This window comes from Triturus cristatus, chromosome 4_1, assembly GCF_964204655.1.
Source record: "Triturus cristatus chromosome 4_1, aTriCri1.1, whole genome shotgun sequence".
NCBI lineage: Eukaryota > Metazoa > Chordata > Amphibia > Caudata > Salamandridae > Triturus > Triturus cristatus.
Window position 1 is genome coordinate 889,487,723 of NC_140585.1, and position 25,339 is coordinate 889,513,061.

The following is a 25,339-nucleotide window of genomic DNA, read 5'->3' on the forward strand; positions in this document are numbered from 1 at the left end:
ACTGCTAACATCAGAGACATTGAAAGTTAACGTCTTTTCATTTTGTCAGCTGGAGAAATCTGACCAATCTAAAAAGTTTTAGCTTTCCTTTTATCTTTAAACTATCCTTTCTATTCCTCATTGTTTGAATGCAAGTATGAATGATTAGCAAATGCTTTTTTATACCACAGATGTCTAGGATGTTTTTTTCTTATATTAAATTTGTAATATGTCTGTATTTCAAATCACAAGTGTAAAACCAGATAAATGTTATCTTCTGCCCTAAATTATGTGTAAATCATAAACAAAAAAAGGAAAAAACAAATAAAAAACATTTCTTGTTTATAAAATTTTAGTGGATTGAAATTATAAAAACAATGTCATAATATGAAATATAATGTATTTTTGACAGTTTGATTGGGAAATGCAGAATCTTTAGAGATCAATTGAAGAAGTCTACAGGCCGGTTTAGAGGTTTCTACTTGATATTTTTGTGTTTCCTCCCTCCTCTAGGGCCTCAATTTAAACAGGGAGACCTTTCATTCACTAGGTCACAGCCAGACAAACAGTGTGTCCCCACACAGGAAAGACTTGCCAGCAAATGGCGGACGCCTTGCATTAACACATGGGGGTGACGGCACGTTTGCGCACATGACAGCAGCTAATGAACAGCCAACACTGTGAAAGAGTGGCAGCACACACCACCACAGCAGCAGCGCAGACACAACACCCAATGGGTGCCTGCTGATCAGAAACAAACTCACATCAACAAGCCAAGGGCCAGTCAAAGATCTGCAAAAAGTGTGTGCCTAGGAAGCTGGGCTGAGGTGACAGAGGGTGACACACAGAGGGAGGGAGAGGGGGAGAGAGAGGGAGGGAGACACAGGGAGACGGACAGAGGGAGGAGGCTGACACACAGAGGGAGGGAGAGGGGGACAGAGAGGGAGTGAGAAAGGGACACACAGGGAGACCAATTCAGCCGTGGGGGGTGTGGGAATGTCTGCTCGTCAGCAGGTGGACTGCGTGCATGTAGACAAGGGTGGCCAGTGCCTGAATCCCCCCTCTTCTCCATGGCAAAACACTGGGCCATGTGTCAACCTGTGCACGAGCACAACGCCAGCTACCTGCCTTATCTAAGTGTGTGGAACAACTCCATGTGCCCACGTACAGTGCAACACGGAAGGCGCCAATGCATGGCTTGCCACACCTGCTCATTCCACTGCTGACTGCAGTCACAATTGACGCAGCAAGTAAGACTGTGCCACACATAGGTAAAGTCGCAAAAGCTGTGGCCAAGGGACATACCCATGCACAAGTGCACTGTGAGTGGAATGCAAGACATATCCAAATTCCCCGAGGAAATGTGCCAACTTAGAAATGAATGAAACATGGATGTTGCATGGAACAAAATTAACATTGTCTCTCTCACACACAGGTCAACGTCGTGGATCACCCCCCAACACTGGGGGGGGGGAAGACTCACAGGACCCGGCTCGGCGGGATGACGGACCCACCGGCAGCGACGACTCTCACCACTCTGTGGACGAACCCGACCCCGACCAACCTGGCCCCTCTGGTGTCCAACCACCTGCAGCACCTGCGTCGGGTACAACTGGGCCAACCACCACCCCCACTCCTGCCACATCCTAGGAGACACCCAGGATCCCTGCCCCACCACCACAATGCAGCCAGGCTGGCCAGGAGGGACACGGTGTACCGGACACCCAGGAGGAGGCAGGCAACAACGCCAATGCCACCCCTCAGGGGTCCCGGAGACCCGATGTGCCCACAAAGGCAGGCCAGGTGCAAGTGGGCAGGGGTGGTGGGAGTGGAGGATGGCGGAGGCACGAGCCTGACCTGTTGGCTGGGGAACCGGTATATTCCCATGTCCGAAACATCCTGGACACATACCGGCAGGACACCACGGGCATGGCCCAGGTTGTGTCCATCCTTGAGGAGATCAAGACCCAGCAGACCCAGCAACATGCGGAGCAACATGCCTGTCTACTGCGACACCAAGGGCGGATGGAGGACAGACAGGCTGAGCTCGTGACGATGTTCAGGGGAATTCACAGTACACTCCGTCGGATAGCCGACAACATGGGCAACCCTCCCTGTGCCAGGAGGAGGAGGAGGAGACATCCGACGGAGCATCCCAAACATCGTCACGGCCTGCTTATGAGGGTCCCCGCAGGAGGGCGGGTCGTCCACGGAAAAGACCGTGAGGGTCAGCGCAACAGCACCATCTCCCAGGACACCTGGCCTGGCACCTGGCCCACTGGACCAACAGCGGCACAGCAGCAAAAGACATTCTCTGCCACATGGACTTGCTGGTCACTGTCTGACCAATGTTGACAAAGACTTGGCATGGACTCTGAGGATTTCAAATGGCAAGGACACCAACTCCCCTAGTGAACTTTGGATTCCACACACCCGGAAAGCCCCTCATGTCATATTCCCCCCACCCCGTACCCCAACCAAAATAAAAAGTTACACCATAAAGAGAAGATGCCTACATATTGCATTATTACCTTACATGTGTCTTGTAAAGTCTAACCATGCCTGAGTTCTCATTTGACTTCAACCATCCACACCCTGGGGCCTGAGTCTGGCACAGGACACACATGGGTCACATTGTATTAGGCAAGACAGACATGGAGCACCATACACACCCGTGATGGGCCCAACCAGCTGAGGGGGTGGCCGCACAACCGTGCCGACAGACATATTGAGTACAGCGACAGCCATGCGCAGATGTCAGGGATCATGTGGAGTGTCCTGTGGGGCACCCAGGTATGTGTGGACAGGTGGCAGAACCATGTCCTGCAAGCTTGAGTCAGGTGGATGCAGAGAATGGTGGCCTGGCCAACGTTGGATGCATGGGGATGGCACATGTCACAATACCCACACAGTCATGGACTACATGCACAATACATAGTCTAATCCCACACAAACAGCTTGCATCTTGCTACTCTACACATAGACACATAGCCACTATCACGGAAAACCATGCCAGACATGCCGGATGCACCGTGGCAACACACCAGCATTGACTGAGAAGAGGCACCTTTGAGGCATAGGGACACCTTTATTAGTCATGTATTCGGGATTGCAGAGGCAACTCGGAGTACACATGAACGGGTCATGTGGAGTAACATGTGGGTCCAACACTGGAACCCCCCTTCTGCAGCACAAATGCGTGATAGCCATGGAACTGGCACACAAGTGTCCGCTAACAGCTAAACACCCCCTGCTGCTCACGAGAGGCTGCCATACACCATTGATCCGCTGATGTGGAAGTCCCACACCATGTCAAGCCAATGCAAACCGTATGTGTCCGAGGGCAGTGTAACACACATTGATGCCATCATCACAATCCACAATCCCATCACTGATGACTGTCAACAAGTCTGACCATCTATTCAGGTGTACCCAGCTGCATGTCATGTGTCCCATGGTGATGCGACATGTCTGCAGAGGAACCAAACATCGACAGGGGCAGTGTGCACACATCGGAAACAACTGCCACACCCAATACACCCCTGATGCATCCCTTACCCTAAGGAGACTTCCAAACTTGTCCGTGCGTGTAACGCTGAGTCAGCACACGATGACGTGTCCATGAGGAATAGCAGTGCCACAACAATGCAACCAGCAGACGGCATGCGCAAGTACCTGGGGATGAGAGACACACAAGAAGTCAGCCACAAAAAGCACAGCCACTTGCATGTGCATGTACTCGACACATGTAAGGATGACAACATGCTAGGTCACAATTATGACTGAGGAAATACACTCATCACTGCCACCATCACTCCAGTGACACATCCACACACACCTCTGACTCACGTGCCATACATGCAGATGGACACACACATGGCAACACATGCCACACGGGGACCAATGCGTGCACACACAGACACTGGTACTCACCACTAAGCAAAGAAGTCGCGTATGAGCCGACTCCGGATGTCCTCTTGCGGAACCACATCCATCCTCCACATCACTAGCCCCATTGCCAAGACCTTGGTCCTCCACGGGTGGATGGTCCTGATCATCTTGATCCAGGATGAGTGGCACAGCTTTCTCAACTGCCATGTTGTGCAGCATGCAGCATGCAGCACACCATGAAGATTTTGCAGACCTTCGCCGGGGCATATGGGAGGGCGCCGCCGGTCTTGTGGAGGCACCTGAATCGGCTCTTCAGGAGGCCAAATGTCCTCTCTATCACTCGCCTTGTCCGGCCATGGGCGGTGTTGTAGCGGAGCTGGGCCGGCGTGATGGGGTTGCGGAGAGGTGTGATCAGCCATGGCATGTTGGGATAGCCAGCGTCCCCTACATGGAAAGCACATGCACATAAGTAGGACAGGAGAAGCGGTCGTGCTGGAAGTCTACGCAAAATACAGGACAGACAGACTGTACCCACCAACAACACATGCTTGTTCGTTGCGCAGCTGCGTCATCATCTCAGGCACCCTGCTACGCCTCATGATGTAGGCATCGTGTGCTGATCCTGGAAAACGAGCACAGACATGTGAAATCACCATGTTGGACAGACACACCACAAGGGCATTGATGGAGTGGTAGTGCTTGCGATTCCTGTACGCTACCTCCTGTGCCTGTGGTGGTACCAAAGCCACATGTGTCCCATCTATGGACCCAATGACATGGGGCATCCCTCCCAGGGCATAGAATCCACGCTTGACCCCAGTCAACATTTCAGGGGTTGGGAAATGGATGAACTCATCCAGGTGAAGCAACATGGCCTCTAAGAAATCATGCAGCACACGGCAGAACATGCTCTGGGACATGCCACCAACATGAGCTATGGTATTTTGAAAGGTACCCGTGGCAAGAAAATGTAGGGCTGCCATTACCTTCAGCTTGGGTGTCAGTGCGGTTGCAGGTGTGGTGCCAGCCTCGCCGTCAACTCCTCAATCAATGGTTGGGGGAAGCGGTAGCACCGGATACAGTCATTCTCCCGCATGTCAGCCAAGTCCGGAATTGCTCGGGGAAGAGGCGGCGCTCTGCAGTAATTTGGAAGTGACAAGGAAGAGTGACTGCACTACAACAACAATTTTTTGGTGCTGAGCACATGTTAATCTGTCAATACACATATGCGACATACAGAGTCTGGTATGTGCCACATGCCCTGGACACGTATGGCTGCCAGGTGACACTCCTACCAAGACCCAACTACACACGGAGATTGTAAACCTCCACATGCCATGGCATGGGATTAGCTGTGTCCCAGTGTAAGTGAACAGCCAGACGCAACACAGGAGTGACATACATCAACACATCATCAGAAGTAGGCTGTCGATTTCAGAGACTGGTAGCGGAACACTAGAGCCACAGGTCACATGACATTACACTAGGACAGCCCACACACCTTGCCAATAAGGTGACCATGTAATGACTCACCACACATTCATAGAGAGGATGCAGACATGTCCTTGTTACGCTACTCCGTGTCCCATGCATACATACGCACCTCACATCCGATACCACATGTGGCCTGGTGTGCGCAACAGTGTGCCATGTCCATCTACACACAGACACATGTTGGTTGCTGCAACAGCTGATGCATTTGAGGGAGCACCAACATCAAGCTAATGGGGACACCCCACACATACATGACATAGTCACATCGTGCACCGTGGGTAGTGACATGTCTGGTGTGGTAACCCCTGTAGCGGGCATCAGGGGACACTTGCGTGTGTTGTTGACTGTGCCATGCCAGTGACGCTCATCCCAAGTGTGCAGTACCACATGCACACATGTCAAAGGAGTTAAGGGCATGCCTGGCACACATTGCACCATCACACATTACATCTGTGCACATCTCATCATACATCTGGTGCCTTCTCGACTCAGGAGTAATGTGCCACATCACAGCCTTTCACACCTGTGCCCCACACATGTAGTACTGCCCAGACAATGCCTTGCTGTCCATCCATGGACAAGTATGTCAGCCCTATTCCTTCCGGGGTGCTGCCAGTCACCACTGTGATGTGTGAAAGGCACCGTACATTCGCTCAGAGGGCCTGTGTACGTTCCCCATCACTATGGGAGTGCTGCCGTATGTGTACCCATAGTGAAAGTGAGCGTACGCACGCGTGTACGGTCCGTAACACAATGGGTACACATACGAGTGAACACCCATAGTGAAAGTGAGCATACAGGCGTGTGTACGGTCCGTACCACTATGGGTACACACACGCGTGAACACTCATAGTGATAGTGAGCGTACAGGCGTGTGTACGGTCCATACCACTATGGGTACACATACGCGTGAACACCCATAGTGATAGTGAGCGTACAGGCGTGTGTACGGTCCGTACCACTATGGGTACACATACGCGAGAACACCCATAGTGATACAGCCTTTCACCCTGGAGGAGAACCTGGCTTTGCTGGATGTGATCCTCCCACAGTACCCCCTGCTGTATGGGCGACCAGGGTATCAGGTGAGTGCAGAGTCTACTAGCACAGACTGTGTCCCTTGTTTGTGACTGTGACTTCTGGCATTGTGTCCAGGTGTGGCACACATGCTATGTACTGTAGGGGGGGTCCCAGGGGGGGGAATGCCTGATGTCTCCCAGCCAGTGCATGCTGTGGTGCATGTCTGCCGTCCTCACTTGCATTGTGTTTACTGTGACAATCACTGCATGGTGCATGCCACATTCTGCCAGTCTGGTCCTCCTGGGAATGTAGCCTCTACAGTCCTCATTTTATTATGTGGTCAGCCCAGTGTGACAGGTGACTGTACCCACAGATGGTTGTTAGTTCTGTGTACCTGTGCTGAGAGTGTCCACATGATGTGTTCGTACCCTGGACATCGGTGTGTGTGTAAGTCCCCTGTCATGTGGGTGGGTGCATATTTGGAGTGTGGCACCCGGGCTGCATGAGGGATGGATATACCCTGCCCATGTGATGTGAGCAGGGAGCAGTGCTGTGTGTCTGATGTGCAGAGCCAGCCCCACACCTGTGAGCCCCCCCGTCTAGTGGCACATGTGCAGAGTGATGTTTGTCGCTGCATTTGGCAATGGCAGGTGAATGTCCTGTGCCTGTGTGTGTCTGTGTACTCTGCTGCGGTAGCGTCAGTGGCCTGTGGCATGTGACTGCTTAGAGGTGCTGCACATTATCCTGGTGTAGCTTGTGATGCACAGTGTGAGCCTGGATCATTTATTGTGTCGTTGCCCTCATTCCACCTGTGTACTTTCAATGGCACGTACTGCTTTTGCCCTTCCCCAGAGGATCATGTCCCTATGACAAAAGTGCAATGCGTTGGATGCATACTATGCCTTGTTGTATACAGCATATTTGTTCTAATATGTTTCTCTGTGACATGTGCCTGGTGTATTGATGTAGTGTCACTTGTTCTTCCTCACAGGTAGGCGCCTCTGCCAAGAAGCAGATCTGGATGAACGCCGTCAGTGCCGTGAGGAGGACGGACGGTCGCAAGCAGCGCCTGGCCCAGGTGAGGAAACGCTGGCAGGATATCCGGTGCTGGACGCGGAGGATCGCACGGGTCCTGCTGGGGGACTCACCTGAGACCCATAAGAACCGCGGGCGCCGCCGTCTGACCCACATCCACAAGCGTGTGCTGGCGGTGGTATTTCCAGACTTGGACAGGCGCTTACAGGAGAAGCAGCAGCAGGAACGGGGTAGGTACATGTGTGTTTGTTGTGTGTCACCAGCATTTGTAAGTGCACAGTTGCATGGATACACTGCCAGGGTTTAAAGGTGCTGGGCAGATCCAGTTACCCACAGTATAGCGGTGCTCTCCTGCCTCCCTTCCCCTCCTTGCAATGTGTTCCCTGGTCTGTGTGTAGTCACTCCTTCACAAGGTAATGTAGGCTGGCGCTTTCTCCACGTGAACTATGCCTGTAGCATCATGTGTGGGGGTGGTGTGTAACAGGTTTTGGGACCTTGCCTGTGCCCTGTCCAGTTCAGTACATGTGGGTTCCATGTCAGTTGGCACTGATGCTGAGTCCAGACATGGTAGTTAGTCTCTCAAGTGTCATGCCTTACAGCACGCATGTCCTATGTTGTGGCCTGTGACATGATGTGCATGAGTGTGCGATACGCATAGTGCAGGGATGGTGGCGTGTGTTGCAGTCATTCCCATTCAGGACCATGGAGTTGTGTGGCCACTACTGTCCCCTGGGGCATATTTTCCTAGGTGTCATGTGTGTCATCACAAAACGTGGACACTCTCAGTGTCTACAGCATAGGTTGTGCTCTGTGCCATTGTCCCCTGGCACCATGTATATTGACGTAAGATGTAGTACAAGTGTCCACTGTACAGCCTGACCTGATTTTCCTTGTTCATACTCACGGTGGCCAGTGCCTGTGTGTCTTGTTACAATCATCTGATGAAGACCATTTGTACATGATTATTTGGACAGGCGTACCTTGGGTATTTGGCGTCCAATCTTGCATTTATGCAGCCCCTGTGTATTTCACCCAGACTAAGAGATGTAAGTGCCACCTGTGTCTCAACAAATTGTCTCATGTAGGGGGTGGTTGGTGCGGGCAAAGCCTACATGTCAAAACATGAAATCTCCTTGCTAGGTCTGGCCAGTGTATAATGTTTGTCTGGACATACACTCAAGGTGCAGTGAGCCAGTCATGTTGGGCATGTTTTCAGTATTACCTATGCAGCATGTGCCTCAAGTTCATGGATATGGTCCCTGCTCATCCCTATTTTCGGCAACGCTGTGTGGTGCAGATGCAGTGCTGGATTGTCCCCAGGGCCTGGCTCCTATGTCAAACTCCATTTCATGTAATTTGCTATTGTGTCATGCTCTGGATTTTCAGTGGCATGGTGGGTCAACCAACTGTGTCTTGTTTTGTACCTATGTTTTGTAGATGTTACTGATCTTTCTGTTCAGGCTATGCACTGTAACCTATGTAGATTGGACTCATGTGACATATGTATACAGGTGTGTGATTAATTGCTGTCTCTTCACCTTGCCCACAGCATCGTCGGGGGACACGGAGGGAGACATGAGCACAGACGGAGCGGAGGGACCGAGCACCAGTGCCAGCGTTGACATCGTGGCTGGCACATTGAGTGGAACTGAGGCGGAGGAGAGTGAGGCCGAGGACCTGTCCACTGGCACGACAGAATATGAAGCTGACGAGTCCGAGGATGATCTCTCCGAGTGGGCGGAGGCTGCACCAGCAGCTGACAGCGGCCCAACATCTCACCCCGCCCCCTCCATTGCCATCAGCCGCCTCCCACTTGCTTGTGTCCCTTCCCAGCGTGCCCGGTCACCACATGTCTCCTTCCTGCCAGGCACCGCACCCCCTGCCCCTGTCTCCACTGCTGCCGCCAATGCCGAGTCTGTGGACATCCAGCGGCAGTTGCAGGTTGGTCAGGCTGCGATGCTTAATGTCCTCCATGGCCACAGCCAAGTGCTGAACAACATGGAGGCATACTTGGAGGGCATTTTTTCATCGCAGGCTGACCAACGCAACTTGCTGAGGTCCATTGACTCGACACTGACTGCAGCAGTGGGTCTCCTGCAGCGCTACGTCCAACCCCCTACCCCTGACCCATCCACACTTCCCACTCCCATGCCTGTCCCACGTACACCCAGACGTCAGCATGCACCCACCACAACAGACACAGGCACCACACCAGCAGGGAAGCTCATACGCACACCTCCTAGCACGCACACACAGGGTGAAGTAGGCACACCCACTGGGTCGGGGGGCAAACGTAAGTCACGCAGCCAGAGTGGGAGTCCGCATTCCACCAAATCCACTCCCTCCAAATCCCCTCCCCTCAGCTCTCCTGGCCACATATCCGGCAAAGACTCCTTCATGGCCACTCTGTCCCTGAGCCCCACTGTGACACCACCCCGCAAGCGGTAAAGGGAGTCCCCGGTCAGGGTGGTTGAGTCCCCCCCCCTGTCCACACCCTCCCCCAGTGGCGCTGCGACCCATCCCTCCGCCCCCCCCCCTCCTTGGGGCCTGTGGTTCCTTCGGGTGCAGGGGAGTCGCTGGAGGACCTTGCTAAGGTGTGCAGCGACATCCTGGCCTCCGCCTTTGGCCCTGCCCCACCCCCTGTGGTGGAGTCCTCCATCCCTGCACCCACGACGCCTACCCTTCGCCCTCATGTCCCTGCGGTGCCTGGTCCTTCCCCCCCACATGATGCCCTCCCCGCTCTGGAAGACAAAGGAGTCTGACTGTGCAGGCAAGCTAGGGGACACGCGTCCCACTGTGTCCCCCATCCAGCTGTGACTCATGGACTGCCCTATGGGCTTTATAAATATTGAACTTTATCCACACACACTTTATTAGAAAATGCTGAATAAAGCCTTTTTTTTCCTTAGAACACTACTGCTTTTGTGGTATTGCTGTTGGTGGGGCTGCTACATGATTTTGGGTGGTGATCATGTGTTGGGTGTGTGGGAAATGTGGTAGTGTGCTGGTCATAGGGGGTACCCTGGTATCTGTGTGCCATCACAAGGTGTTAGCTAAGTTTCTCTGTTCATGTAAGCAGTTACTGCATGGTGAAATTGTCCCAAGGTGTGTTCCTTCCTCTGTGTACCCTGACATCTTCCCTGCAGGGTGTTCCCAATATGTTGCGCTGAGCTGTGTCTACATTAGCTGGGTGTGTGACGGACCCCTTCAACTTTGGCCATGCATGCAGAGCGATGTCTCCACCTGCATCATTCGTGGCATCCTTGGTGATCACTGTACTTGTGTATGTAGTCTGTTGACATGACTTCATGTGGACATGTTCCCTTTTAGGCTGTATGCATGTGTGTACTCCCAGCCTCGCACACATGTGTTCCATGTACTGCAGGGTCTTTGTGCACCTGACTAACAATTGTGGCAATTGGATTTGTGGGTACTCCACCCTTTTTTTTCCATGGGCACTGCTGGGGGCCTATGCACCCACCCCTCCTGCGTCTGGGCACTGCTGGAAGTGATAGGCACCCACCCCTCCTGTGTCTGGGCACTGCTGGGAGGACTCTGCACCCACCCCTCCTGTGTCTGGGCACTGCTGGGAGGACTCTGCACACACCCCACCTGTGTCTGGGCACTGCTGGGAGGACTCTGCACCCACCCCTCCTGTGTCTGGGCACTGCTGGGAGGACTCTGCACACACCCCTCCTGTGTCTGGGCACTGCTGGGAGGATTCTGCACACATCCCTCCTGCGTCTGGGCAGTGCTGGGAGGACTCTGCACACACCACTCTTGTGACTGGGCACTGCTGGGAGGACTCTACACCCACCTCTCCTGTCTCTGGGCACTGCTGGGGGTGATAGGCACACACCCCTCCTGTCTCTGGGCACTGCTGGGAGGACTCTGCACCCACCCCTCCTGTCTCTGGGCACTGCTGGAAGTGATAGGCACCCACCCCTCCTGTGTCTGGGCACTGCTGGGAGGACTCTACACCCACCCCTCCTGTCTCTGGGCACTGCTGGGGGTGATAGGCACACACCCCTCCTGTCTCTGGGCACTGCTGGGAGGACTCTGCACCCACCCCTCCTGTCTCTGGGCACTGCTGGAAGTGATAGGCACCCACCCCTCCTGTGTCTGGGCACTGCTGGGAGGACTCTGCACCCACCCCTCCTGTGTCTGGGCACTGCTGGGAGGACTCTGCACCCACCCCTCCTGTGTCTGGGCACTGCTGGGAGGACTCTGCACACACCCCTCCTGTGTCTGGGCACTGCTGGGGGAACTCTACACCCACCCCTCCTGTGTCTGGGCACTGCTGGAAGTGATAGGCACCCACCCCTCCTGTGTCTGGGCACTGCTGGGAGGACTCTGCACCCACCCCTTCTGTGTCTGGGCACTGCTGGGAGGACTCTGCACCCACCCCTCCTATTTCAGGATATGTACTCTTAGAACATACAAGGGTGTGGGTTCGCTCCATGCATACGAGGTGGGGGTAGGGTCCGTACATACATGGTTGGGGTGGGGGTACGCTCCATACGTACGTGGGTGAGGGTACGGGTCGTACTTACACTTGCGGTGGGGGTACGCTCCATACGTACGCGGGTGAGGGTACGGGTCGTACTTACACTGTTGGGGTGGGGGTACGCTCCATACGTACGCGGGTGAGGGTACGGGTCGTACTTACACTCTTGGGGTGGGGGTACGCTCCATACGTACACGGGTGAGGGTACGGGTCGTACTTACACTGTTGGGGTGGGGGTACGCTCCATACGTACGCGGGTGAGGGTACGGGTCGTACTTACACTGTTGGGGTGGGGGTACGCTCCATACGTAGGCGGGTGAGGGTACGGGTCGTACTTACACTGTTGGGGTGGGGGTACGCTCCATACGTACGCGGGTGAGGGTACGGGTCGTACTTACACTGTTGGGGTGGGGGTACGCTCCATACGTATGCGGGTGAGGGTACGGGTCGTACTTACACTGTTGGGGTGGGGGTATGCTCCATACGTACGCGGGTGAGGGTACGGGTCATACTTACACTGTTGGGGTGGGGGGTATGCTCCATACGTCCGCGGGTGTGGGTAAGGGTCGTACTTGCACTGTTGGGGTGGGGGTACGCTCCACACGTCCGCGGGTGTGGGTGCGGGTCGTACTTACACTGTTGGGGTGGGGGTACGCTCCATACGTCCGCGGGTGAGGGTACGGGTCGTACTTACACTGTTGGGGTGGGGGGTACGCTCCATGCATACGGGGGTGGGGGTACGGTCCATACATATCCGTCCCCACGCTATGTGATGCTTGTGCGGGCCGTACCCAGGCCTTTGCCACGTGGGTACAGCCGTCCCGCCATTGTTGGAATGACGTAGGTGTGGGTGTGGTACAACTCGTACCCACGCTCTTAAGGCGTGGGTACGGGACGTACCTGTATTGTTGTGTTGCCGGTTCGCGTCGTCAAGCACTTCCGTTGTGGCGGACGCTGGCTTTGCTGGACATGCCCCCACCCCCTCGTAGTGACCAGGGCCTGGGGGTCAGGTATGTCCAGGGCATGTGTGCTGTGTGACTTTGGTGGGGGTTTTGTGGCCTGCCCCTGGTCCTGCCCCCCCTTTCCCCCCTCCCTTTGTTGTTCTGACATTCTGCGGCGTCTGCGTCGTAACCTGTAGAGGAGGTCGACTGCTATGAGGGCCGGGATGACACGTAGGTTCGAGTCCATGTCTGTCCGTCGCGTACAGGTACTCCTTGTTCGCGTCGTCCTGATTTCCCGGCAGTTTTTGGCTGCCAGAAAATATTCACCGTGCGGGATGACGTCGGTGCGAATCGTAATTCCTGGTTCGTGAATGGCAGGCTGCGTGCGTCCCGACGTCACGTCGGCGCTTTCCCGGATCACATTTGTATGTTTATTTTCGTCGGTCGGGGTTTTGTACGATTTGTACGGAAATGGTATTTCCGTGCGAATCGTAATTTCATGTTTGTATATTTTTAAGACCGGGTATGCGTCGGACGGAGAATATGCTCCGTCCGACGGTTCGTACCCGGTTTTTACCGAATCGTGATCGGCACCACTGTGTCCACACTGACGTGTGTGAGTAGGTCATGCAAAGAGATCTTCAGTAGCCACATGCAATGTGGGACACTACTTCAGGCGTGCTACTAAATTTGACATTTCTACACACAGCCCTATATTATATATGGACGTGGGGCTAAGTTGGGGGTTGCGAGATTGTTGTTCATGTGCAATTGGGCCACACCTTCACAGTCATCTAATTGGCCATGTGGGTCAGGGTCAAACATTAGCATAGATGACATTCACCAGGATGTTCCTTTTTGTGCAATCAATGTCCCTACATTCATCCATACTTGTATACGTGAGTGAACATAGACAGGACACATCTGTGTGATTCGGAATGTTTTATTCACATTCTGGGGAGTGTCGGAGCTGGAGGGGTACATGGCCAGTTCAAGCCCACATAAAGCGGTTGCCTAGTGGTGGGCCAACCAGAGTCCTGGGGGAATGCAAGGTTAATCTGAAGAGGAAGAGTTCAGTCTGCTGTGTCATTGGTACAAGAGCAGATAGGGCAGGCCATGTCGGGGTCCAGGTGAATGTTGCAGAGTGTTCAGTGGGACAGTGGGATGTGTTGTTCCAGGGCATGATGCATAGGGCTGAACCAAGCAGGGACAGGCCCTGTGGCGAGTACGGATGCTATTGCCTCCTTCCTCACACAGACATTACCCTCCACATCTTACTCCTCTGAGAAGTCTTCTGTGTCCGGTTTGTCAGGTGTGTGTGGTGGTGTCATGTCTGTATCACCGTGTGGCACTGACACATCAGGGTGCGAAGGTGATGGCGCTGCACCACTGTGTGCCAATGACACACCAGGGGGCGGAGATGTGTGTGTTGAAGTTCCATCAGCAGTTATCTGGGAAAGGCTCCGTGGCAGCAATGGCAAGATGAAGATCTGCAAGGCATGCAAGATCCCAGCCACATCTCGCTGGTGTTCAGCCGTGGCAGCCCTACTTCCAGCGTGCATCGACTCCATGGTCTCCATTGTCCTCCGCATCTGTGCCAAACTCTGTGCTGTCATCGCTGGAGCATGTCTGACTAGACAGTTCTTTTATCTGAGTAATGGCCCCAGCGATATCAGCCAAGGATTGTTGGTGAGCATGGTGGGGACAGTGGGTGTCCATTAGGGACTGTAAGTGGTCCCTGATGGGACTCAGACACCCACGTATGGCATCAAGTTTGGCTGCCATGAGGTCGAACCCGACCCGCAGCTGATCAGCCATCTGCTCCTGGCACCCTAACACACGGCATTGGAATTCCATGTGTTGGTCGTGGGGGTCCTGTGAGCCAGCCATGGTGGTGTGTGCTTCCTGCTGTGTGGTCTGTGCAGGGTGTGTGGTCACCGCAATGCAGCTGGCCTGCCCTGCTCCTGGGGGTGGGGTGCAGAGGCTGTCCACGAGCCGTTGGAGGGTGTCTGGGCAAATGTGCTGGGTGTCCTCTTCATCATCACTGTAGAGATGTGTGGTCTGCTCTGCACGAGGTGTTGATTGTCCCTCTGCAATGTGAAGGGGAGATGCAGGTTAACGGTGTGTTCCATGTATGTTCACGCATTGGAGATGTTTACAATCAGACTGCATGACAGTGTACATTTTGGCTGTTTTGGTGAAGCTGGCTATTTGATGCGAGACAGTGGACATTTCGACTACATGACTGATGTGAGGTTGTACTCGTACATTATCATCTCACAGTGTCATGCAATGCCAGATGTGATCGGCCAATTACTACGCATGTGCGGCACCAGTTGTGTCCTCTGTCCTGTGGTGTAAGGGTTGCACTTTGTACGACATTGTCGTCCATGTTGATGTACTGTGATTGCTATGTGTGTGTGCTGCATTGTTGGAGTCTCCCCTGCAGCTCTGATTTGGCGGCCCCTCATCCCTTTGAGTTGGTGTGCCTTTGACTTGTGTGCTTTTCAGGTGCTGGGATGTTTGCGACTTGGGTCATTTGTGCTCTTGGACGGTTTTATACTCTTGTGCATTGCTTGTCTGCAGATGTGTTTTTGACGTCATGGGTTGTAGGTGCACGTGGATGTGTCAGAGTGTGACCTGCTCCTTTAAGGATGTGGTCCACACTCAACCACCTCAAGGTCGTGTCGTACACCATGTCATGTATTGTGACTGCAGCCATGCTATCTGTCAAGCAGTGTCACTTGCATTGTCCGTGTGGCTCACAGAGCCGCTGCTTTTCTGCATTCCGCACATGTGCATGGGTAGGTTGTGGCTGTGGTGATATGGAGGGGGGCCCCTTTGTGCACATTGTTGACGGGGGCCTACTTGGTGTTTTTATGTGTGCGGAAGTGTGCCTGCCATGGGTATCAGGGACATGTTCCACACTCATTGTGGGTGTGCAGTGTGCTGCACATGATTGTGCACGTGTGCCATTGTGCCCATCTCCCTCCGTACCCCAAGTCCCTGCTCGTTACTCACCCTGTTGCTGTTGGGTCAGGTCATATCGAGCAGTGTCCAGACCCCCAACTCCTTGCACCGTCTCCACAATGAAGACTGTGGCCACAATTTCCTCCAGCTCATCCTGTGGCGCAGGACTCCCACCTCCAGCCGCCTTTGCTGCCTCCATGTTGGCAGCGACTTTCTCCTTGGTTAGGCTGTGCACTTCATGCCAGCGCCTCTTGACCTCCTCCCTTGTCCTCCTCGTTACTCCGGTGACGATGGACTGCCATATTTACATTTGTGTTGCCAATGACGCAGTGGAGCTGACGAACAGTTGTTGATAGTGTTCTATCACCTCCGTGACCATGATCTGGTCTTCCTGCGGACTTCCTCTTCTCCTTGCCCTTCCCGACACCGGGGTTCCTGGCTGGTCCTCCATGGGGCTTGTGGGGTTCGGGTTGTCCACTGCACTGGGTCCGGGTGCATCCATGGTGCTACGCAGTTTGATTTTGTTTTGGTGTGGTTGTTTTTTTGCTTTTGTAGTGCATTTTCCCGCATGATGCATGGGAATTGCAGGCCTGTCGCTGGTTGTCACTGATTTTTGTATCGCGGTTTGTAGCATCGCAACTTTTTTCACGTTGGTGTTTCGCATTTTTGAGGAGTCGCATTGATTTTAGCGCGGTCATTTGACGCGTAGTCGTGGGACTATCGCATGGGGCCGCCGGACTGGGAATACCACGCTAACACTGAGTTATTTTCCCGCGATAGACTGCGATGTGAAGAGTTGCGTTGGTCTAATTTTGCGATGGTTAACACACGTTCTTGAGAATATCCCCCTATGTGTCCAAACAAGGAATCTGACAGTAGACTTTTAGGCAGCAGAGAAGAGACAAGTTAAGATAAGAGTGCAGTGGGGGCTATACTGAAACCTGAGAATGTTAATTTTTAGTTCTCGCCTAACAGCGTGCAAGCACCGCAGCTGCGAGGGGTATATAGGAAAGAGATTATAGACCACCCATTACATACCATTTGCTGGCTTAATTGTCACTCATTTTAGCTGCCTCCTAATTGGCCACCATATGCCTCACATCACTTCCTATTATTTTTCCGTAGTATGGGCCAAGTACTAATCGATTGCATTTGATTAGTGTCCTGCTTCTAGCACAGGGATTCAGGGTACTTTTCCCCCTATTTTTTTCTGACAGACTTTTTTGTACAGCTTTTTTGCTGGAATTTGGCGAGTCCTTCTACAGGAACAAGCAAATGCCACAGACTTTTGAAACAGTTGGCAACTTTGTTTTACAGCTTGTTGCGTCCTTTTACCAACACCTTTGAGTGGATTTCAATTTATGTCCTGTTCCTTCCAATCCCTGTAATCTACCCCACGCCACTCTACCCCAATCCAATGTAGCCTACTCAAATCGACACCAATTCACCCCACACCAATCGACCCCCATCTACCCTACTCCAACCTACCCCACTCCATTCCAATCTATCCTACCCCAATTTACCCTATTCCATTATACCCCACTCCAAGCTACAGCATTCCAATCTACTGCACTTTTCCCCACTCCACCGCACTCCAATCTACCCGCCACCTCAATATACCCCACGCCACTCTATTCTTTCCCACTCCAGTCTACCCCAATCAATAGTACTTCAATCTACCCCACAGCAATCTACCCCATTCCACCCCTCTTTTGAAGCAGTTTGTGGCTTTGTTTTACAGCTCAGTTTCATTTTACCAACAAATGTGGGATGCTTTTAATTTATGCCCGGTTTCTTCCAATCCGTCCAATCCACCCCATCCCACTCCAGTCTAGCCCAAGCTACTCCACTCCAATCTACACCACTCCAACCTATGCCACTCCACCCCAATCTAGCCCACTCCTCTTCCCCACTCCAATCTACCCCATAACAACCTACCCCAATCTATCCTAATCTACCTCACTCTAAACTACTCCACGCTACCTCACTTCAATCAACCCCACTCCAATCTATTTCACCCCATATACCTCAGTCTACCCCAGTCTACCCTAATCTCCACCACTCCAATCTACCCCACTCCAACCTATCTCAATTTACCCCACTCTAATCTACCCCATTCAAATCTATCCCTATCTACCCCACTCCAATCTAACCCACTGCAATCCACCCCAATCTACCTTATTGCGCAATGTACCCAATCAACCTAAATGTACCACGCCCAACCCCACTTCACTCCACCCATAGCCATGCTAAATATCAGCCATATGGCTAAAACACATTGCAAAAGCCAGTAGCTCTTGCATAAGTGAGACCTACTGGCTTTACTAATGCTTGTTAGGCTATGTACTCAATGAGGCTCTGCTGGGAGCACACTTGTCCCCATAGAGTTACATTTCTATAAATGATATCAAAAAATGACATTAGAGTCAACTATCTCCTTCCCAACGATTCAATGCTATTTTTAATCTAACTTGCCTGTATACATTTAGGTGCCGATTCCGATCCTGGAAAAACCGGGTACGAACCGTCGGTCGGAGCGTTTTCTCCGTCCGACTCGTACCCGGGAAAAAAACATTACAAACATGGAAGTACGATTCGCACGGAAACACCATTTCCGTACGAATCGTAAAAAACACCGACCGACGAAAATATACATACAAATGTGATCCGGGAAAGCGCCGACGTGATGTCGGGACGCATGCAGGCTGCGTTTCACGAACCAGGAAGTACGATCCGCACCGACGTCACCCCGCACGGATAAAATTCTCTACCTGCCAAAAACTGCCGGGAAATCAGGACGACGCACACAAGGAGCACCTGTACGCGACGAACAGCCATGGACCCGAACCTACGTGTCATCCCAGCACTCATAGCAGTCCACCTGCTCTACAGGAACCGACGCAGACGCCGCAGAAGGTCAGAACAACACCCAGGGGCAAAGGGGGGGGGGGGCAGGGGCAACACACAAAACCCCCACCCAAGTCACAAATCATACATGCCCTGGACATACCTGACCTTCAGGGCCTGGTCACTTCGAGGGGGTGGGGGCGTGTCCAGCAACGGAAGTGGATGTACACGCGAACCGGCAACACAACAAGTCCGGTACGTACCGTACCCACGCCTTAAGAGCGTGGCTACGAGTCGTACCACGCCCACCCCTACGTCACCCCAATAATGGCGGTACGGCCCGTACCCACGTTCCAAAGGCCTGGGTACGGGCCGTACCCCCACCCGTGTATGTACGACGCGTACCAACACCCCACCCGTGGATGTACGGACCGTACCCACACCCGCGTACGTATGGAGCATACCCCCACCCCAACAGTGTATGTGTGGAGCATACCCCACCCCAACAGTGTATGTATGGAGCGTACCCCCACCCCAACAGTGTATGTACGGACCGTACCCCCACCCGTGTATGCATGGAGCGTACCCAGACCCGCGTATGTTCGGAGCGTACCCCCACCCGTGTATGTACGGACCGTACCCACACCCGCGTACATATGGAGCGTACCCCCACCCCAACAGTGTATGTACGGACCGTACCCCCACCCGTGTATGCATGGAGCGTACCCAGACCCGCATATGTTCGGAGCGTACCCCCACCCGTGTATGTACGGACCGTACCCACACCCGCGTACGTATGGAGCGTACCCCCACCCCAACAGTGTATGTACGGAACGTACCCCCACCCGTGTATGCATGGAGCGTACCCAGACCCGCGTATGGTCGGAGCGTACCCCCACCCGTGTATGTACGGACCGTACCCCCACCCGTGTATGTATGGAGCGTACATGGCCAGACGCAGGAGGGGTGGGTGCAGAGACCCCCAGCAGTGCCCAGACACAGGAGGGGTGGGTGCCTATCACTCCCAGCAGTGCCCAGACGCAGGAGGGGTGGGTGCAGAGTCCTCCCAGCAGTGCCCAGACGCAGGAGGGGTGGGTGTAGAGTCCCCCCAGCAGTGCCCAGACACAGGAGGGGTGGGTGCCTATCACTCCCAGCAGTGCACAGACAAAGGAGGGGTGGGTGCAGAGTCCTCCCAGTAGTGCCCAGACGCAGGATGGGTGGGTGCAGAGTCCTCCCAGCAGTGCCCAGACACAGGAGGGGGGGTGTAGAGTCCCCCCAGCAGTGCCCAGACACATGAGGGGTGGGTGCCTATCACTCCCAGCAGTGCCCAGACACAGGAGGGGTGGGTGCCTATCACTCCCAGCAGTGCACAGACACAGGAGGGGTGGGTGCCTATCACTCCCAGCAGTGCCCAGACACAGGAGGGGTGTGTGCAGAGTCCTCCCAGCAGTGCCCAGACACAGGAGGGGTGTGTGCAGAGTCCTCCCAGCAGTGCCCAGACGCAGGAGGGGTGGGTGCAGAGTCCTCCCAGCAGTGCCCAGACGCAGGAGGGGTGGGTGTAGAGTCCCCCCAGCAGTGCCCAGATGCAGGAGGGGTGGGTGCAGAGTCCTCCCAGCAGTGCCCAGACACAGGAGGGGTGTAGAGTCCTCCCAGCAGTGCCCAGACACAGGAGGGGTGTGTGCAGTTTCATCCCAGCAGTGCCCAGACGCAGGAGGGGCGGGTGTAGAGTCCCCCCAGCAGTGCCCAGACACAGGAGGGGTGTGTGCAGAGTCCTCCCAGCAGTGCCCAGACGCAGGAGGGGTGGGTGTAGAGTCCCCCCAGCAGTGCCCAGACACAGGAGGGGTGGGTCCAGAGTCCTCCCAGCAGTGCCCAGACGCAGGAGGGGTGGGTCCAGAGTCCCCCCAGCAGTGCCCAGACACAGGAGGGGTGGGTGTAGAGTCCCCCCAGCAGTGCCCAGACACAGGAGGGGTGGGTGTAGAGTCCCCCCAGCAGTTCCCAGACACAGGAGGGGTGGGTGCCTATCACTCCCAGCAGTGCCCAGACGCAGGAGGGGTGGGTGTAGAGTCCCCCCAGTAGTGCCCAGACACAGGAGGGGTGGGTGCCTATCACTCCCAGCAGTGCACAGACACAGGAGGAGTGGGTGCCTATCACTCCCAGCAGTGCCCAGACACAGGAGGGGTGTGTGCACAGTCCTCCCAGCAGTGCCCAGACGCAGGAGGGGTGGGTGTAGAGTCCCCCCAGCAGTGCCCAGACACAGGAGGGGTGTGTGCAGAGTCCTCCCAGCAGTGCCCAGACACAGGAGGGGTGTGTGCAGAGTCCTCCCAGCAGTGCCCAGACACAGGAGGGGTATGTGCAGAGTCCTCCCAGCAGTGCCCAGACACAGGAGGGGTATGTGCAGAGTCCCCCCAGCAGTGCCCAGACACAGGAGGGGTGTGTGCAGAGTCCTCCCAGCAGTGCCCAGATGCAGGAGGGGTGGGTGTAGAGTCCCCCCCAGCAGTGCCCAGACACTGGAGGGGTGGGTGCAGAGTCCTCCCAGCTGTGCCCAGACGCAGGAGGGGTGGGTGCCTATCACTCCCAGCAGTGCCCAGACGCAGGAAGGGTGGGTGCAGAGTCCTCCCAGCAGTGCCCAGACGCAGGAGGGGTGGGTGTAGAGTCCTCCCAGCAGTGCCCAGACACAGGAGGGGTGTGTGCAGAGTCCCCCCAGCAGTGCCCAGACACAGGAGGAAGGGTGGGTGCAGAGTCCTCCCAGCAGCGCCCAGACGCAGGAGGGGTGGGTGCCTATCACTCCCAGCAGTGCCCAGACGCAGGAGGGGTGGGTGCCGAGTCCTCCCAGCAGTGCCCAGACGCAGGAGGGGTGGGTGCAGAGTCCCCCCAGCAGTGCCCAGACACAGGAGGGGTGGGTGCCTATCACTCCCAGCAGTGCCCAGACATAGGAGGGGTGGGTGCAGAGGCCCCCAGCAGTGCCCATGGAAAGAAAAAGGGTGGAGTACCCACAGATCCAATGGCCACAATTGTCAGTCAGGTGCACAAAGACCCTGCAGTACATGTAACACATGTGTGCGAGGCTGGGAGTACACACATGCATACTGCCTAAAAGGGAACATGTCCACATGAAGTCATGTCAACAGACTACATACACAAGTACAGTGATCACCAAGGATGCCACGAATGATGCAGGTGGAGACATCGCTCTGCATGCATGGCCAAAGTTGAAGGGGTCCGTCACACACCCAGCTAATGTAGACACAGCTCAGCACAACATATTGGAAACACCCTGCAGGGAAGATGTCAGGGTACACAGAGGAAGGAACACACCTTGAGACAATTTCACCATGCAGTACCTGCTTACATGAACAAAGAAACTTAGCTAACACCTTGTGATGGCACACAGATACCAGGGTCCCCCCTATGACCAGCACACTACTACATTTCCCACACACCCAACACATGATCACCACCCAAAATCATGTAGCAGCCCCACCAACAGCAATACCACAAAAGCAGTAGTGTTCTAAGGAAAAAAATGGCTTTATTCAGCATTATCAAAACATGTTTGTGTGGATAAAGTTCAATATTTACAAAGCCCATAGGGCAGTCCATAAGTCACAGCTGGATGGGACACAGTGGGACGCGTGTCCCCTAGCTTGCCTGCACAGTTCAGACCACCCTGTCTTCCACAGGGGGGGGGGCATCATGTGGGGGGGAAGGACCAGGCACCGCAGGGACAGGAGGGGCAAGGGCTGGCGTTGTGGGTGCAGGGACGGAGGACTCCACCACAGGGGGTGGGGCAGCGCCAAAGGAGGTGGTGAGGATGGCGCTGCACACGTCAGCAAGGTCCCCCAGCGTATCCCCTGCACCCGAAGGAACCACAGGCCCCAAGGAGGGGGGGGGCGGAGGAATGGGTCGCAGCGCCACTGGGGGAGGGTGTGGACAGGGGGGGCCACTCAACTACCCTGACCGGGGACTCCTTTGCCCGCTTGCGGGGTGGTGTCACTGTTGGGCTCAGGGACAGAGCGGCCATGAAGGAATCTTTGCTGGATTCGTGGCCAGGAGAGCTGAGGGGAGTGGATTTGGAGGGAGTGGATTTTGCGGAAAGCGGACTCCCACTCTGGCTGCGTGACTTACGTTTGCCCCCCGACCCAGTGGGTGTGCCTACCTTACCCTGTGTGTGCTAGCCAGGAGGTGTGCACTTGCCCTGCCCTGCTGGTGTGGTGCCTGTGTCTGGTGGGGTGCGTGCATGCTGACGTCTGGGTGTACGTGGGACAGGCATGGGAGTGGGAAGTGTGGATGGGGCAGGGGTAGGGGGTGGGACGTAGCGCTGCAGGAGACCCACTGCTGCAGTCAGTGTCGAGTCTATGGACCTCAGCAAGTTGCGTTGGTCAGACTGCGCGGCTGAAATGCCCTCCAAGTATGCCTCCATCTGGTTGAGCACTTGGCTGTGGCCATGGAGGACATTAAGCGTCGCAGTCTGACCAACCCGCAACTGCCGCAGGATGTCCACAGACTCGGCATTGGTGGCAGCAGTGGAGACAGGGGCAGGGGGTGCGGTGCCTGGCAAGAAGGAGACACGTGCTGACCGAGCACGGCGGGAAGGGACACGAGCAAGTGGGAGGCCGGTGATCGGAATGGAGGGGGCGGGTAGTGATGGAGTGCTGGTGTCAGCTGTGGGACCAGCCACCGCCCCCTCGGAGTGCTCAGCCTCGGACCCGTCTGCGTCATAGTCGGTGGTGGATTGACTGGACAGGTCCTCCGCTGCACTCCCGTCGGCCTCCGTGCCACTCGATGTGCCAGACAACTCTGCACTGCTGGCACTGGTGCTCGCTCCCTCCTCACGGTCCGTGCCAGTGTCTCCCTCGGAGTCCCCCGACGATGCTGTGGGCAAGGTGAAGAGACAGGAAATAATCAGACACCTGTATACATATGTCACATGAGTCAAATCCACATAGGTCACAGTGCATAGCCTGAAAAGCAACATGAGTAACATCTACAATACAAGGTACATATGTAGGCCCTGCAACACACAGTTGGTTGACCCACCATGCCACTGACCAACTATGGAGAGCATGACACAAAAGCAAATAACATGATATGAATTTGGACAGAGGAGCCAGGCACTGGGGACAATCTAGCACAGCATCTGCAGCACACAGCGTTGGCGTAAAAAGGGATGAGCAGGAACCATGTCTATTAACTGTAGGCACATGCTGCAAAGGCAATACTTAAAAACATGCCCAACATTAATGGGTCACTGCACCTTGAGTGTACGTCCAAACAAACATCACACACTAGCCAGACCTAGCAAGGAGACTTCAGGTCTAGACATGTAGGCCTTGTCCGCACCAACCACCCCCTACATGAGACAATTTTTTGAGACACAGGAAGCACTTACATCTCTTAGTCTGGAATAAAAACACATGGCCTGCAAGGAATCCAGATTGGACACAAAATACCCCTGGTGCGCCGGTACAAATACATCATCTACAAATGGCCATCATCAGATCATTGTACCAAGACACACAGGCACTGGCCCCCGTGAGTATGAACAAGGGACATTTGGTCAGCCTGTACAGTGGACACATGTAGCAGAGTTTACGTAAACACAAATGGTGCCAGGGTACAATGGCACAGAGCACAACCTATGCTGTAGACACAGAGATTGTCGACATTTTTGGATTACACACATGATACCTAGGAAAAGATGCCCCAGGGGACAGTAGTGGCCACACTACTCCATGGTCCTGAATGGTAATGACTGCAACACAAGCCACCATCCCTGCACTCTGCATATCTCACACTCATGCACATCATGTCACAGGCCACAAAATAGGACATGCATGCTGTATAGCAATACACTTTAGAGACACACTCCTATGTCTGGACTCAGCATCAGTGACAACTGACATGGACCCCACAAGTACTGAACTGGACAGGGCACAGGCAAGGTCCCAAAACCTGTTACACACCACCCCCACACATGAAGCTGCAAGCATTGGGCACATCGATAAACTGGCAGCCTAGATAACCTTTTGCAAGTGTGACTACACACAGACCAGGGTACACATGCCAAGGAGGGGGAAGGGAGGAAGGACAGCACCGCTACACTTTGGGGACCAGGAACTGCACTGCACATGTAAACCCTGGCAGTGTATCCATGCAACTGTGCACTTACAAATGCTGGTGACACACAACAAACACACATGTACGTACCCCCTTCCTGCTGCTGCTTTTCCCGTAAGCGCCTGTCCATGTCAGGGAAGACGACCGCCAGCACACGCTTGTGGATGTGGGTCAGACGGCGGCGCCCATGGTTCTTTTGGCTCACAGGTGAGTCCCCCAGCAGGACCCGTGCGATCCTCCGCGTCCAGCACCGGATATTCTGCCAGCGTTTCCTCACCTGGGCTAGGCGCCGCTTCCGACCATCCGTCTCCCTCACGGCACTGACGGCGTCCTTCCAGATCTGCTCCTTGGCACAGGCGCTTACCTGTGAGGATGAAAAAGTGAGACAACATCAATACACCTGCGACATGTCACAGAGACACACATTAGAGCAATTTGGCTGGTTTTAACAGGGCATAGAATGCATCAAGCTCATTACACCTGTGTCATAGGGACACTTTCCTCTGTGGAAGGCAAAAAGCACTAGGTGGCATTGTAG